Consider the following 18222-nt stretch of genomic DNA (forward strand, 5'->3'; position numbering starts at 1 on the left):
CTAGGTTTGTGGTTGGTCTTTACCGTGTCCCAAATGATGATTAAACCGTGGTTGCTATAAAACTTGGGTTTCATTAGCACTTTCTTGCGACAATAGGCTTTGTGGCGAGTGATTTCAAATCTCACAAATGTAATGTTTAGTTCTGTTACATTCTGGTATTTGATAACTTTCATCCAAGAATACTATCTTGGGTGGCAGCATAGCAACACAAGGGTTTGCATTTCAATCCTCGTAAAAAAACTTGTCCTGGAGCATGATCCGACAACCTCTGGGAAGAAGCCGGGGCTGGTATGTCTGGTTCATTTATATACAGGACATACAATCTACTCCCTTTGTTTCTAAATATAAACCTTTTTTAGAGATTTCAATACGGACTACATTCAGATGTATATAGACGTATTTTAGAGTGTAGTTTCACTCATTTTGCTTTGTATGTAGTCCACATTAGAATATCTAAAAGGGCTTATATTTAGGAACAGAGGGAGTAGCTAGGAACAAACTGAATTTCGTATGTCTGCCACACGGTTATGGGCAATGGGACTGTTATTGCAGTCTCACCACACCACATCTTGTTCTGCTCTCTGGTGCAGATGGGCATCCTTAGATTCACCACCTCCCTGATGAGCTGCTTCTTGTCTTAACCCACCTTCCTGATGAGCTGCTTCTTAGTCTCAGGCATACACGGTCATCGTTGGTATCTAAGTTGCCACTTGACAGATCTGTTCTTATTTCTTATTAGGTACCTAAAAGGCTGAACCTGATCTTTGATGAACTAGAAGACCAAGATACCAAGGTATGCCTGAGTTCATAGCTTGATTCCTTACCATATAATTGCTGAAACATGCAGCGACATATGATTAACCTTTGTACTTTATACTTTGCTAAAACATTTAGGACTCGAGTGGGCGACTCCAAGAATGGGTACTCCTGAAACTTTAGCCAGTGGCCATGTTGATGGTATTTTTTGGGAACAGGGGAGGGCGTGTGTTATTGTTCAAACCAGGCGCCTGATTTTTTTTTAATCTTTAGCCAGTGACCACATTGCTGCCCTAAGCGATGAACAGGGGAGGGCGTGTGGTATTGCAGTTAACTATGTGTCATCTGATCATCATAGTGATTGGTAGATTAAAACCGTAAGCCACCTCTGAATTCATATCGAAGGTAGTTCACCAAGATCTGCGGTTTTTATTTGCATTTTATAAGTTTTAGAGTTTCATGTTACCGCTTTAAATACGTAATTATGGTTTCATCTTCCCTTTTTGGCGCCAGTCATGCGAGCTGGTCTTTTTCTGCTTTGATCTCCAGGATGTGGGAAAACACTAATGACAATTTATTTTGAGATTGCCATATTCTTTCTACCTAATTTGTGTTCTGTATAAACTGTACAATGTTTCCTTTCCTGGAACTTTAGGGGCCTGATCAATTGAACAAGTATATTGGGGAGAGTGAATCAGAAGTAAGGAAAATATGAACCCGTGGAAGCACTAACTCACCATACATCCTAGTATGAATGTGTGTGTGGATTTTTGAGGTAATTTTTTATGTTTAGCTGATTGCGTGTGTGGATTTATTCTTTCGGGAACACTTGCTAGTTACTTTGTACAATTATGAATGTGTGGTACATCTGTCATGTGATTTATGAATGTGCAACGCGTGGAATTAAATTGTTTGACCATGCCTTCCTTGTTTAGGTAAAACTAAGTAGTTGTGGCAGCTTTGGATGAGAGAACCCAATTCCTGGTAAATTGGACACCATCAATGAGTTCGTCGAGTTTGATTGAACTCTCATACTTTGAACATGCTCTATTGAAAGCAAGGCCATCCCTGTCATAACAGGTACAGTAAAATGCCAACACATATATGATTGATGTTATGGCAGTATACTTGACTTTGGGGATGACGAGATCGACGGAAGCAACAGGAGCCCACGACTCATGAGTTCAGCGGCGTCTACACGCTCTACATGTAGTTGTGCACCTCCTCCTCCTGTTTTCTTGCATGTGATCAATGGTTTCAGATCTCTATTTATCACGGATTAGAATATATATTCTGTAACAATGCTTTCCTACATTTGGTGGATTATTGCATTTGTATTTTTTATCGTTATCATCTAGAAGATTATATTCTGTATGAATGCTTTTAACAATGCTTCGTCAGGCTGTTCCCGCCGATGCTGCTGTTCATGCCGTACCCCCAGTGCCTAGCATCACCGGCAACAAGTTCAGCGCTGTCCGACAAGGTGTCCTGCAGGGACAACCTCCGTCGACCTGTCATCGAACTTCAGTATGCATGCTTTGTTCTCTGAAACTGAATTCAGACTTTGAGTACTACTTTTATTTGAAAGAAAATATGTGCGTGATTCCACAACTTATGCCAAAATGCATAGCATAGCTTGGTATACACGAATTGCAATCGGAACGTTGTTCTCGGTGTCTTCGTCCTGCTTTCTGGTTCTCTGTATCTGTCATCTTATATCTCTACTTTCTGCTTTCTGGTGCCTAAACCGAACCGTCAAATCTGTAAATATGTACCAGTACCAGTTTGAACCAGGGGATGGTTGGTTGTTTATGTGTGCTGTTAATGAGTTCATTCTGCTCTCTAACTCATTGAATTTTTGGATGTCAATCAACAAGCTTCCCCTGACTGACTGATTGATTGATTGATTGATTTTTGGCCGGTGCTAGCTTGTGTGTCTTGTGTCGGGCGAGGGAGAGGGACGATGTGCATACGGGGTTGCAGTGCAGAGGCGCCGATGGTTTCAAGTTGCAGGGCCGGGAGGTGAGGGAGCACAACGACAACAACACTACGTCTCCCTTCTCTCTGTTATCTCTCTTTGTACTGAATTGTCCCCTCTTTGTTGTAGAAATTTCACGGCAACCAGGAGTAACAATATTTTTGGTTACTTGGGAATACGATGATGTTCTGGTGACATGGAACATGCTGAGATTTGGACTTCAATCCTTGATTGTGCATGGGTATGCATGCTTCACACCCATGTTGCAAACATATTTTCATTTTCGAAGAAAGTAATAATACTATAACTACAAAATTCATGTTGCAGATTTATGCTCCATGTAGTATACTGGCCCATTATAGCTTTATTCAGTTCACCGTTTGCACCATCATGTTCTGAAGTTTGAAATGTACTCCCTTTTTATGTAGGGATTTCCGAAACAAGCAGAAGACTAATAACTTCTACGACATCAAAGATCTCTGAGATTTTAGAGTATGCACCATATTGATTTACTTATCGATTTATTCACACGTATATTGAGTTCATGATGGAAATATATACGAGTATTTTCATTGTATGGAGTTATTTTAATTACTACCAGATGGAATTTGGGAATTAGTCTTACAAAGCTTCCAAAATCACTAAAGTTATACAGCTACTACAGAACTGGTTAAAATCAGTGATGTTCTATAATATCTACATGACTGATTACAACACTGCTCATGTGATTTGGTACTTTACTATATGGTAGCTTGTTTTACCCCTGAGGCGAGCTAATGATTGGGAACTTATAGTGCCAAACTGACCTGCATATTCTGTCAAACATTTTGTTGCAGTATTTAGGATCAGCATGGAAGCTGAATTTGTCACCAGATGTTGTTTAATTGTGTGCTACTAAATTCATTGGTTGCCAAGCCTTAAAACTATCTGTAATAGCATACCTTGTTTTCAACATCATTGGCTTGTTTAGAATGCTAAACTGAAGAACTGAAGTACTGAACAAAACAATACAGAAGTCAGTAAAAAGTGTTTAAGAGGAATTTTTGGTCTGTAGTTTGTACTAATAAAATCTTGTGGTCATTCGTTTTGACCTGATCCAAGGCAAGGCCTATCAGTGTTAACTCTCAGGCTGTAAAAATTGAATTGATGATTGCATACTCTCGTGTGGATTTTTTATGTGCATGCACGACAACCATTCATTTGTGCCTTTCATCATCAGATCAAATGGCAAGTTTATTGTCTGATTAATTAGAGGTTTCTATTTTGGAATGAAATTTTCTGAATTTTTGCTATCCCGCTGGTCCTTACTAATTCAGTATATACTAGGATTTGAAGTTGTGATCATCCATTGTTCTACTGTGGAGACTAGGATAAATGATTGCAGTTGCAGGGCCGCTGCCGTTGCTGAACACAAACGGGGCTCGGAGCAGGCCAAACTCCGAGGTGGACCGGGCAACGGATCGTGGAGAGGCGCCCAAGGATTTTTTTTTGCTTCTGTTGATTGTGCCATCCGATTGGTTTAGACTTTTCACCATTGCTAATTACTAGGGGAGTATGGGTACTGGACCTGGTAAGTGGCCTACATGCTACGCTCTTGCCAAATAATTTGCAACCATGCTTGCACTGAATTTTTATTTATTTTCTACTGTACCTTACAACAACTTCGTGATGTAGCACTACTTTGCACTAGCATGCACCTGCAGATATAATATGGAAAATGACTGTCATTTAGAATTACTTCCAAGCTGCATCGTCTATCTGAATGTCAGCCTGAAACCACTGGCTGGCACACATAAAATTTTGGAAGTTGTACGTAGTCCTCCTTCTTTGAGACAAAATTTATGTCTATGATTGTTGAATCAATATAATTTTTTTGTTCAAGCTGGATCCAATAGAACATGGCTTTGGTGGTAGTTCCCAGTACATGTAGAATTTCTATCCTTCTATATGTGTACTGAAACTATTTAAGGTCACTATGTAGTAAATTCATCATACTATATGTCCACGGAAACCACTTAAGGTCAAAAGTGACAAGTAGAACCACATGCGTCGTTTTGGGTAGTCTAACTTGACTCTATTACTTTTATCTCATAAATCTATGATCGGTGCTTTTTTATGTGGAATATATTCTGGAGCGATTGCAGGTGTTAGGGATGCATTTACATATGGGATAATTGCATTAGCTATTTCATACGATTGGCATGCAAGGATTTTTCTTCTTTAGTATAACTCTCTGTATTTTTATTGTTTCTTTTATTGTTTCCAGAATGCATTTCCATAATAGAGATGGGAAATGGATAAATCGTTGTTGTCCTTCAGTGAGCAGCCGAGGAGGACCTCCTCCATGCTGATGATGTGGAAGACAGATACCCTGTCCGCGACGCCCGGTTCTGGCCTCATATACATGTAAGTACCCGTTCGTTCATTAATAGATAGCATATAAGAAAGTGTGTCGTCTGAATTTGGATCATGCCATGCACAAGACTATTCAGATTGTTTTCTTGAGGAAAGTGAGTATTCAAGTTGGTTAGATGAAAGTGTATCATCATTTTTTCATGAAAAATAATTTCATAATACCATATTGCAGTGACTTCCTATGTCATCAGCAAATGCAGTGGAGAAGAAGCCGGTTCACCACATGATCATTTTTTTTGTTATTGTTTTTTTACTATTCCCTGTTGCATGTATAATCAGAAAAAATAAAACTCCTCCTTTCGGCCCATACTAGGAGTCTGGAAGTGATACTTTTGTGAGGAGTGCTCGAACATGACTAGATCAAGCGAGACAGAGAACGATGGATGAAAGAAAGAGATCAGAAACGGGATTCACTCTTGACCACCTCATACATACATGTGTAAGAGCTTGTCACCTCATACATATCTCTTGTAGCTATATAGGGCTCTTTTCGTATTCTAGGAAATTTTAAAATTATATTTTACTAGGGATGTAAGTATCAAATGCTAGATATGTGATCTAGAGATTTTAGACTTTCAGGATTCAACCATTAGTTGTCTTCCTTGAATATTTCTTTATTTTTGAAGGGCAATCTGTTTTTTTAATCCTTGAAGCGCCATTTAGAACATATGATCGTGGTTGTCAAATTCCTGTGAAATGCATACCTTTGATCTCAGTTTTATAGGGAAATTAACATGATCTCATTTTTATCATGCTGACAATATATTATGCTATACCTTTGATTTTGGTAATGGTGTGTTTTCCCATGATTGCTGTCATTTTGTTGTCCTACATGTGTCTGTGCGTTGGGATATTATGAAGAAAAGTTGCAGCTATCCATACATCATTATTTATGGCAGAAGGGAAATCTACTGAATCACAGTCACATTTCCTAAAACTCTCGAATTCCAACTTAGCGGTGTTGATGACCATGATGAAACTGTGAAATATTAAACGGTACTTTTCCATTGATTCTTTCATTCTCATCGTATCATTGATGTGACTATGTGACTCAAGTTTTGATTTCTCCCTCACCTTTTAAGTTCAAAGTAGTATTCAACAAGTTGTTGTGTCGAATATAAATCTCTGAAACACTTGCTACATAAAGGTTCAGTTATATCATCAATAATGCCAATGCTTCTGGCTGCTGTTGCTGGCTCCTAACAGCAAAATAAAGTCTGGAAACATGTATGGTAATGGTGTAACAAAAAAATCGAGAGAGGTTTTGAGTATGCTTTCTTAGCTATGACACATTGATTTAGCTTACTTTGCTAGGATACCAGAACTAGCACTCTACGAGTGAAATAATTTATTTATTTAGCACCATTGTCAAATTATTACTTTGTATTCCTGAAATTTTAATATAACTGAATGTGGTGAAATGCAGTGAAAATATTGTTGTTTTTGATTTAAAAATGGCTAAATTGAAGGAAAGCATTTTTGCTACATTCATCAGCAATACCGCACCATATACTATAGAAGCTTGGGCCACTAAATCAGCTGTTTCTGATGGATCTTCTTGGACTCAACAGTATCAATCTACTTCCGAGGCATGTGGTTTATTTTATTCTTCAGCTCAACGGAAAACCATGGCAAGTTTTGTTGTACCTTTAGGGTGTTGTAAAAATGATTTCAATGAGACCAATTAAGTGACTAGCCTATGGAACAATGATGATCTGTTGTTAAAATAAAATAAAAACAGATAAACAAAAAATGATGATCTATTGTTGATTGTCTTCAACAGAAACAAACATGTTCATAGTTTTCTTGTATTTTTTCTTCGATGTGACTCTTTGTCTGACATGTTGATGTTACTATGTATCCCATATTTGATTTCACATAAGGAATGTCCATCCCTGAAGCACAACCTCGCGTACATTGTTAAGTGAACCAAACTAAGTCCGGAAGAAGATTGAAAATTTCAAACGTGAGAATCACAACTACATGAAGACTATAAGACTATATCGATTCTTCTTGTATAATCACTAGAAACGCCTAGGGCCAACTTTATAATAATTTTTTTTCTAGACAGGAGTGCCAAGTGATTGAGTCATTTATCGCTATGGACGTGAATAGCTGACAAGGGCCACCTTGATCAGAATCGCTCGATAAACCAGTCCTTCCAGAAAGACAAGCAAATCCTGCCAGCAAAATCATATTACAAATAGACAGGACACAAGGCATCCCAGACCACACAAGCAAGTAAATGATCGATATAGAGGTTTCAATGATTGATCCACACAATATGGGAATACATGCTACATGCTAAACAAGTTAGATGGATCAAAGTAATGATGGTCAATAAAGACGGAAAAATCATGGCACGCAACAGATGAGTGACCAAGTATAATGAACTTTTTATAGTCATGGATTAGTCATGTGTTAAACAAGTTCTGTTCAAGGATTAGTTATTATCAAGCCTGTTGTTCTTTCTATAGTCATGCGCTATTTTTTCAATTGAACACATTGAAGTTCCTATAGATTTTCATGGTTTATGCAAAATAGCTGAGCCTGGTTGTATTATTCATACATATTCAGGAGTGTTAGAGTCTAGAATTCGTCGGTTTATGTCGTGGAGAGAGCAGTAGTGTTGTTCATCTTCTGGTTTTGATATAATTACTAACATTTATTCATTTCAAAGACTAGTGGATTAGTGCATGCTAACAAACCCTGTACTGTCAAAGCATTGTTCCAATGTCTCTTAAAATATATTTTTTCATAGAGGGTCGTTCTGACAAGTGTGGTAACATGCTGATCCAATAAAAGACCGGCGAAGACAAGATCAAGTTCCGCCACTTCTGCTTTGAAGAGACTGCTACCAAGTTGTACCTCAGCCTCAAGGACAAGAATGACTCCAGTTTGGGGTTCAACATGCTGCTCGCAAATCCTAATACAATATTTGAGTCTCACCATGTTGCTTCCATTATAAAATGTGGCTTCGTGATGGCAGTATTGCCAACATTGACCTCATCGAGTCCACCAAGATGAATAAGCCTGGGATCAAGGATGCAGGTCCCTATCACATTCAGACACATATATCCTCATATGTAGTCTGATATATTCAATGGTAGATCCACCAGGTATACCATCAAGGTTAAGATCAACATGAATAACTCCATTGTGTAGGGCTAATAACTCCAGGTTCAGTGGGAGGGAAACAATTGTGTAGAATGCCCTATCGTTTGATGTGATATATGCCCAAGAGATTAGGAGTCCTTGATTGTAATATGTGCCAATTCTTAAAGAAAGCAAGGAGTGAAGTAGAAGCTTCACCATTTGAGCACCAAGGACGTATCATTGACTACAATGTTCATCAGGTTGCTTAGAAGATATATGAGCAAAAGTATTATCATCTGTAAATATTCTTTTCAAGTGAGATGAGCAGCGGTACGAAGATAGATAACAATGTTAAAGTATCTTTAGATTTTTTTTTCATTTTTTTGATAGAGCTGGCATTTATTTGGATATAATTTTTCATGGTGGGGAGAGATGGCGACGGCGCGGGGTGAGTAGGTTGGGGGAATGAGATATGAGTGTGAGCAATGTGTTGTGGGCTGAGAGAGTGAATTGCCTTTTTTAGATAAGAAGAAAAGGAGTTGTTGATTGCTTTTTTAAAGGAAAAGCCACTGTTTGCTTTGAAAGAAATGTCACACAGTTTTATATAGTGAATAATATCATGTATCCTAATAAGTCATTTCTATGGAATAATTACCAACAAGTGATTTAAAGGTGAGCCATATCGAAATTGGATGTGACCCACTCTAATAGAAGGCACGATGCCACTCACTTTGACTAAAAATGTCACATGCTGTTATCTAGCAGCTAACTGATGAATATATCTTTACTTTTTCGGGTCAGAGTTTAAAACTGATGGCTTCGGATGATGCTTTGATGGATTGGACTGAGACCTCGTCGAGTTTTACACAATCAAAAGAGGTGCATACAAATAATTGTTATTTTTTGTATATATTTTGCACATGATAACACAAAAGGTATATTTCTACATATATGTTTATTATTGTAGGGGATGAGAGAGATAAAGATGGATTATGTCGATGTTTAAAAACATCGACAAGGGTCCCCATGCGATGTCATTGAAAGGCGCAAAAATATCATCAAGTTTTATACACCAACATGAAAAAAAATTAAAGGCCCGTGGCAACGCACGGGCATTGTACTAGTCGTTTTAATTACTAGCCAGTCATGTATTATTTGTGGCTAAAACCTTGCCATTTGAAGAAAGCTCGTTGAGGTACCCTGCTACATGGTAAACTGGCTAGATCATCAGAGTGGTAATCTGAAAAACAGATAATGGATGTTTATTGTATTCCATGTTTTTCTTTAATCTAGAAAAAAAATTAGATTTCAAAATGGAGAGCTGAGACAGATGTTTCAAAATCGTGGCTCGCAACATTACTTGTTGAATCTTCATGGATCCAATCATTGTTCGTGTGTCTATAGATTGGATTCTTTTGGCCCTGTGTGTCTAAGGGTTCCCGAGTCACGGTCCCTAATGCGCCCGAGTAGGCAGTCACAAATGCGGCTTGCCGCACCCCGGCAGCCCAGGCAGCAAGCTGCCGGGTATATCTATATACAACCACCAAAACATTTCAAGTATAAAAAAACCACAAACACAAATCCATAAAAAAGGAGCAAAACAACAATCTTACAAAGAACAATATTGCAAAAAACAATGACCCTACTCATTTAGTTATTGTGAGGAAATCAATCAGACACAGGGAACAAAACGATGCCATCCACGCGTGCTAACAAAAGGGACACACCGGGCGTCCAAATGAATAAGATCTCAAAATTTCCACACGCAACAAGCAGTATCAACCATACATGTATAAGGATGAATTAAAGCATGAGCACTGCCAACAGAACAGAATTGTAACAAAAGCGATACAAAAAAATATATATGTGTGCACGATCATCCCAGACGTAATTAAAGAAATGGACAACAGGCACACATAGACATATTTAAGTCATTTGCCAACAACAGCCATAAGCACCAGAAGTTTGCGTCTGCTCATACTCCACTACATTGTCGGCGACACACATTCAAGCAAACAGGTAATAATAAGGTAGGTTTTGTTCAAATTTAAAAGTACCTGCGGCACATACCCCCTAAAGGAAATAAAGCAGCAGATTGTATACTAAGTGACAGGTCTTCATGTAGACAGGTCCGTACGACGAAGGGGCTTCATCGTTGAGCACGTAATGAAGCACCACGGATATCAGCAAATCCAGGTATCGTCATACGTCCATAGCCAACCGTCATGGACCTGAGACATGAAAAGCCGAAATCAAAATAAGAACAGCACACGCACAACGCGAGTGAAAAGACACCAAAGATAAGGACAAGGCATATATACCAAAAGAGTGGATCAATCGGCGTCAGCTGCTCTAGAGCTTATGCCTTTTTCTGGCACTGGGATCCTCGCCTCCCTCCTCTGCATCAACACCCCTTCAAAAACAACCAACAGTTGAACACAACAGAATGGAATCGCATCAACAAACATAACAGCTGATTCAAAATATCTGGAAAAGGGCAAGCACCTTAAAGTAACCCCATCAACATCCTGTGTTTTAGGATCAACAACTGGATCCGTGACCTTAAGAAAGAAAGCCAAACAGGCGTCAATGCTAAATTAAGAATCATCTTGTCAGTCGTAAGATAAGACAGAGCAAGCACCTCATTAGTAGCAGGAGGAAGCAGAGGCACATGCACAACATTCTTCGATGCCTTATTCTTTTCCATCTGCTTTGCACTGGTACTGCAATCCAAAAACATAACATAGATTATCCTGACAAGTTGGAATGTAGTATTTCCAAGGAAGTAGAAAATGCTGATTTTCAGTGCGCTTGCATCACTTACACTTTGTTGACAGATGCCGGAGCTTTTTAGAGTGGATCTTGTTCACTCCCTAAGCACCGCTAAATGGCAAAAGGTATATAACATCTTCTTTGATGTGTTTATTTTGAAACAACCAAAACTCAAAGCTTCCCTGAACACTTTTTAGCCAAGTTAACATGAACAATGCATAAAACAATGGACCATGGGAGGATATAGCTTCCAAGTAAATTTATATTCCGTGAAATGAGATATATTAGACATGAACCTAAACCTATCTTGGCTTCCATAGGGTTTAATATAAATCAGTAAATGGTTATGTGCTGACGACTGTTATCCAAAAAATGCATTTGCAAGAATTTCTTGAACTCAACTCGCACATATGTACAAATGAGAATAAGCACATGTCATGCAATTTCTAGAGCAAGATTACCCTGGTTGTTTTTGTTGCCTTTTTCTAACTGAATAAGAACTTATGCCATTTAAGCTACCCATGCATGGTTACATAGTAGTCAACAGAGACTGGTATGAAATAAGAAATGACTACAATGGCAGAGGTAGCTTGTAATTAAAAGAAAACTGGAAGAAAAATAGTACATGAAGAAATAGGAACCACGACGTCTATATCTATCAATTACCTCCTCCGAGTCTCTATCAATCATCTACTTCCACAAAATCACAGGAAATCTCACCCTGGAACAACAGGGTACAAAACACATAGTCAACGGACGATGCTAACTATCTAAATGTACCACCAAACAGTAAAAACCATATAGAAACATGACCTTCATTAGAAATAGTGCCCTGGTTGACCTATGACTAAAACTACAATCTTGAGCTCTTGTAATTTCACGCATTCAAATGGAACCATCTTCAGGAGTAATAAATCAGGGGAAAATTCCAAGGAATGAAACAACACATGAATTATTAAAAAATAAATTCATAAAACATCACACGAATGTAGCCAGCTATTTTCCAATTTAGTACAAGCATAACATTAGTTCTCCGGGCATGTAATGCAAATATTAAGCTGAAACCTAGACATTTATAGCAACTACCATAACTCAGATTTGACCGAGCACAAGGCCTGACAAAGAATATAAAGGACAATTTTTATAGCTATTTCTCCTTTTAGTTTAAACCTAGTAGAAACAACAAAAAAGGAAAATAGGTAAGGTAGCATTTGGAAACTACTCTAATAAAATGTCATTCAAAATCTTCAAAGTATGTTTTAAGGAGAAGGGTCAATTACCTAGAACGACTTTCCGATTAAAGGAAAACATCAAGCATCTAGCGCAACAGGACACTCTAATTAGTTTTTTTTTGTAAGAATGCAGCATCATGACAATTTCAGCGGGTCACGCTCGATTCCACTTTATGTGTGTACCACACCTGTGATAGTGACAGGATCAGGAGTGAACATAAAAGCACTATAACATGGCCATTAGTTCGCAATGTTGTGAAGTTATACATAGTATCAGTATTGCGCAACCGCCAATCCAAGAAAGTTGACGTGCCTGATGCATCCCTACATCTCAATATGAACATACTGATCGAAGACACTACAACACTGGATCCTAAGCTACAGTTGAGGCATACAAAACTATAAGTGTCCGTTCTTTTCATATATAAACAACCTTTAGTATCTCAACCAGAACCAAAGCAAAACAAAAAACATGGTTAAGTAACCAGCAAAGGAAGAATGAACCTTTTGGAATTTTAAAGTAGCAAGAATGAAAAGTTCTTTTTTGCCTTCAATATTACACATATTAGGGGAGGTAGCTGCAGTTTTATTACATAGTGGGCTCAGATTTTCCTTTCCTCGATCATATAACCTACCCCCATCATCTCTTATCACCAGATCGATCTGTTTATACAGTAGAGCTGCCCTGGTTATCACTCAACAAGAATGACCATCCAAGGACAACGACAAGTATCACAGGATCAAAAAGGATTCTAGAGACAAGAGGGAGGATCCAACTTGATACCCATTGGTGCCTCGATTGCTCAAAGGCATACTAATTCCAGCCAAGGTAATCATCATCGCCCTAGCACGAATAAGGTTGAGCATAAATAAGCAACACCTTTAAATACAAATAAAAAATGGTTCAGGGCTCATTGCATGGCCGCCACGGACGCCATCGCCGGCGCCGCTGATATGCCGCCCTCCTCCGTGGCCGCTGCCGCCATCGCCATGGGAACCACCTGCGTGGGAGGGAGGGAGGCAGCTACAGGGGCGAGTGAGAGAGAGGAGGCGGCAGCTAGGTTTTCATCGCAGGAAGCCGCAGTCATTTTATACCCCTGCGCCCCTAAGCGAAATGACCCAGATGCCCTGGTGGGGGCACGGTATTTACATTCTATTGCCATTGGAATTTTATCCGACGGCTCACAGCGATTTGGAAAATATCCGACGCCTCACGTGAGTCAAGCCCGAGATCCGACGGCCGGAATCGCATCAGGAAACCGATCGAACGGTCCAGAAGCTCCATTTTTCTTCAGACTCTAACAAGGGGATGGGATGGGATTCTCGATTCAGGGTTCATTGCATAGCGGGCTCAGATTCACCTTTCCTCGATCATATAACCTACCCCCATCATCTCTTATCACCAGATCAATCTGTTCATACAGTGGAGCTGCCCTGGTTATCGCTCAACAAGAATGACCATCAAAGGACAACAACAAGTATCACAGGATCAAAAAGGATTCTAGAGACAAGAGGGAGGATCCAACCTGATACGCACAGGTGCCACGATTGCTCAAAGGCACACTTATTTCAGCCACGATTAATCATCATCGCCCTAGCACGAACGCCACTGATCAATCTAGCAAATCCAGGAGAATAGCTATAGGACCAGGGCATCCATATGTAAACCAGAGCATCACATTAGCTCCTATGATAGCAACTAAACATGAACAACATCCCGCAAACCCTAAAATGGCATGGATCCACAACTACAGGAGCCGATGCATGAGTAGGGCATAGAGCATCAATCAGACGAGCACCACATCAATATAGCCATGGACATGTCCCATAAAGTAGCCGAAGCAGAGGAGCGGGAGGAAGATGGACCTCACCGAGGGAGGCTGTAGCTGAGGCAATACTCAGTGCATGTCGGGGTTGCGCCTGAACGCCGTCCAACCGGCGAGGAACCGCATCGGAGTTGCGCCTTGCACCGTCCCGCCGACAAGCACGAACACATCAAACAACCTGTGTAAGGACGGCATCGTTGTTTATCAGAAACAATTAGTTAGGAATTACTATTTAACAAAAATGCATTTTTTTAGCACAAAGATATACACAGAAAAAATACAAAGCTCAAGTAGGAACCCTAACCTCTCACCACTTCTTTTGAACATCAATATAGCCATGGACATGTCCCATACAGTAACGATATACACTGGTTTTTAAAGTGTAAGTAATGGTCCAACTCTCTGGGTAACCAAAGCTTACCCAATCACTTGAAACCAGAAACTGCTCTATTTTTCTACTTTTTCTAAGCCAAGAAGGTGCACAATCAGAACCATGATCATGTAGTGTTTTCTCAAACTAATTAATAACAAAGAGTAAATCAGCGGCTAGCAGGTGATTCACTAACATGGGTTATGCACATGAAAGAGATTTGCTCTAGCATAAATGATGAGACTGAGAGCACCAACATAGATCTGCAGATACCCTTCCAAATCCTCTTCCTATTTTTTTCGTCTGCTAAACCAACACAGAAGAGGAATAGGAGCTTACACATCTTCTTCTTCTTTCCAACCGCTCTGGAGGACTGCATCTTTGCCCCTTAGGATGCATACTCATCTTTTGCATTTGATTGTTATTTTCTCCACATTAATCTCTAGAATTGAATCATCCATGATCTTAATGGATCCTTTAAAGGGGCCATGAGTGGAGTCATTCTTAAACATACAGACCTAGAAAAAGAGGAATGTTAACTTCAAACGAAACAAAAACACAACAAAATGCTACAACACATGCAAATATGGACTTGTTACTTCAGCAGTGAAGAAAAGAATATTATGGCAGAATTAAATTTGTCAAATTCCAATGCAGTAAATCATCCGACTGAATGATTCTTGTCATGGCACCTAACAGAAAAATAGGAAACCCAATTGCGTAAAATTAGGTGTTAACTAATGCTTCTATGCTCGAAATAAGTGCTACATGGTCTGATGCAATTTTGATACAAAAACGGAAATCAGTAAAGAGAGACCTTTGGCAGGTTGAGCAAGAACCAACGAGATCCAGTCCAGGTCAGAAGCAGGGGCGAGGCAACATCCTGCAGCAGCAACAACAAAAGAGAAGTTAGCAGAAAAAAATTGTGGCCTTTCTTTTTGTCTGGCAACGCTTGAGCCCATCTACCAACCACCATCAGACCTTGCCTCTGCTCCCAATCTCAGTGATTCATCCACTGCCTAGAACTGGATGACTGATGTGAGCAATAGAAAGGAAGGACCTCGTCTCACCAGGAACAGGACGGCGGGGCAAGGCAGAGAGACAGTGGCGGCGGCCGGATCCAGAGGCGAAAGAGAAAGGAGGGGGCGAAGCGAGGGTTGTGAGGGTCAGAGCATCAGCTAGGGTTCTCACCCAATCGCGACGACCTCGACGGAGACGTGCACCTCCTGCGTCCACCACCGCACGGGGAGGGGATGGTCGTGCATCTCCTTTGTATCGGGCTTGGGAACGGCACAGGAGCGTGTCAGCGGAAGCAACGCTGTGGGCATGGCGGATCTGGCCTCCACCTGACCTTCTCGAGAAGGTGAAACGGCAGCGGCGGGCGCCTATGGGAGAGAGGGAGGAGGCGGCACCGAGGTTGGGGGAGAGGAGATCGGCAATAGGGTGGGGGCGGCGGCTGGCTTGGGACGGGAGGGAGAACGAACCGGGAGAGGAGGAAGGGAGGGGGCAGGACTGCGAACCCACGCCTCGGGTAGGTGCCAGCGATGGCGAGGTGAGCGGAGGCGGCGGCGCGGCAGGGAGCGCAAGGAGAGAGAGAGGGAGAGGGAGAGAGAGAGGCGAGGCGGGAGGAGATGGCCGCGGGGGAGGCGCGAGTGCGGGAGGGAGGCGGCGGTTAGGGTTCTACCACGGGAGCTGCTGCCTTTTATACCCCCATTACGTGAAATGACCGAAATGCCCCGGTGGGGGTAAGGTATTTACATTATGTTGCCATTGGAATTTTATCCGACGGCTCACAGCAATTTGGTAAATATCCGACGCCTCACGTGAGCCGAGCCCGAGATCCGACGGCCGGAATCGCATCAGGAAAACGATTGAACGGTCCAAAATCCAAATGAACGGGAGAGCTCCATTTTGCTTTGGACTCTAACAAGGTTGATTCTGCGGTTGTGGATGTGGAAGATTTATACCTCATAACTTTTTTTAGGGCAATTTATACCTCATAACTACATGATCCATTAGGGTGAGCGGGCGAGTAGGCCATCCAGTCACGACGAGCGGACAAGCAGTTTGAGCGTGCTAATGAGCCGACTTAGCCTTTATCAAGTGAAGTCACGCTGCAACTTTACCCTTCTAATCTCCATCCAATCCACATCCTACGGTCCAGTTCACACAAGGGGAAAGGCTCTCAACACTTAGCAGTTTTCAGCATAGCAGCAAACATCAATACAAACTAGGTGCAAACAACGATGCAGTGGCACTTGAACTCAGTTTTATTTGAACAGATTGAAACCCAAAAAATAAAGAACTGTAGATACTCATGAGCAAACTATAAAACAAAATTTGGTCTGGTGTTGAAACCCAAAAAATAAAGAACTGCAGATACTCATGAGCAGACTATAAAACAAAATTTGGTCTGGTGTTGAAACCTCAAAAATAAAGAACTGCAGATACACGCTGTCACAATACCAAATTTTGTTTTATAGTCTGCTCATGAGTATCTGCAGTTCTTTATTTTTGGGGTTTCAATCTGTTCAAATAAAACTGAGTTCAAGTGCCACTGCATTGTTGTTTGCAGCTAGTCTGTATTGATGTTTGCTGCTATGCTGAAAACTGCTAAGTGTTGAGAGCCTTTCCCTTGTGTGATCTGGACCGTAGGATATGGATTGGATGGAGATTAGAAGGGTAAAATTGCAGCGTGACTTCACTTGATAAAGGCACTGTATCCCACTATAGGGTCAAATTGTCGCAGAAGGCGCTAACGTGGAGCTCCCACCAGTGCATGCAACTCACACCCAACAGCGAACGCTCTTTGAAGTGAGCTTGCTCATGTAAAGGTTCTCTCAACCGGTTTTGTGAAAATTTCAGAAGCTTCCCGTTGTTGTTTTTTCCTTTTCTTGTTATTTGTCAGGGTTTTATTCGTATATTTTTCTCCTTTTCCTCTTTTCCTTTTCATTTTTCTCTTTGGAATTCATTTTTCATTTTTAAAAATTCATGAACTTATTTTCAAGTTCATGCACATTTTTTCAAAGAATAAATATAATCAAATTTATATTTTTAAAAAATTCATAAACTTTCCACTTCATTAACCTTTTGAATTCGTAGTTTTTTTTAAATCTGTGAACTTTTTAAAATTCATGAACAATTTTCAAATTTGGGATTTTTTTTAAATTACGGAAGTTTTTTAAAATTCACGAACTTATTTAAACCCATGCATTTTTTTGAAAGTACAAATTTACAATCTGTATAAAGAACCAGAGAGTCGTTTTTTTTCTTCTAAAGCAGTAGCTGCTTGTTTTTGCTGAAACTGCAGCGAGCGAGCCGGGCCATCGGACGAGCGGGTGAGCGAGCGGTTGGGCTGAGCTAATGGTCGGACCAGCTGTGCGCGCGCCGAAGGCCCTAACGAGGACCTCCCTCTTAGATTGATGTCAAAAAAAAAAGTGTAAAAAAAGAAAGAAAAAGGAGCTCCCTTGTAAACATGGCTCTAGCACGCAGGGCAGGGCATGCTCGCGCCGCATCTCGCCTTTGGAACCGGATCCTCTAACATTCTCAAGGGATGTCACGTAAGCTACAGTAACCGTGACATCCCTTCTGCACATCTATATGGTTAAGCTTAAAATGATTATAATTAATTTGCAAATTACAAATCAATTGTATACATTTATAAAAATTACATAGAAACAAAATTATGATGTAATAAAATTATTTTATGATTTATTTTTATACATGCTACACTAAATCTCATAGTAGTTGCTACAGTACCTTGACATTTCTTCTCCG

General features: G+C 40.4%; 1 long non-coding RNA gene across 9 annotated transcripts; it reads right to left on the reverse strand.

Moving 5' to 3' along the window:
- Positions 1-10136: 10136 nt before the first annotated feature.
- Positions 10137-16119, reverse strand: LOC123105276 (uncharacterized). Of its 9 annotated transcripts, XR_006450764.1 has the most exons (10): positions 15427-16110; positions 15263-15328; positions 14785-14963; positions 14121-14253; positions 12298-12437; positions 11070-11738; positions 10887-10968; positions 10751-10806; positions 10567-10658; positions 10137-10476 (listed from the first exon to the last, which is right to left on the reverse strand). It is a non-coding gene; the product is annotated as an uncharacterized lncRNA (long non-coding RNA). The 9 variants fall into 9 exon arrangements; XR_006450763.1 differs by lacking the exon at positions 12298-12437; XR_006450761.1 differs by having other exon boundaries at positions 11070-12437.
- Positions 16120-18222: the final 2103 nt, after the last annotated feature.

Source organism: Triticum aestivum, chromosome 5A, assembly GCF_018294505.1.
Source record: "Triticum aestivum cultivar Chinese Spring chromosome 5A, IWGSC CS RefSeq v2.1, whole genome shotgun sequence".
Lineage (NCBI taxonomy): Eukaryota > Viridiplantae > Streptophyta > Magnoliopsida > Poales > Poaceae > Triticum > Triticum aestivum.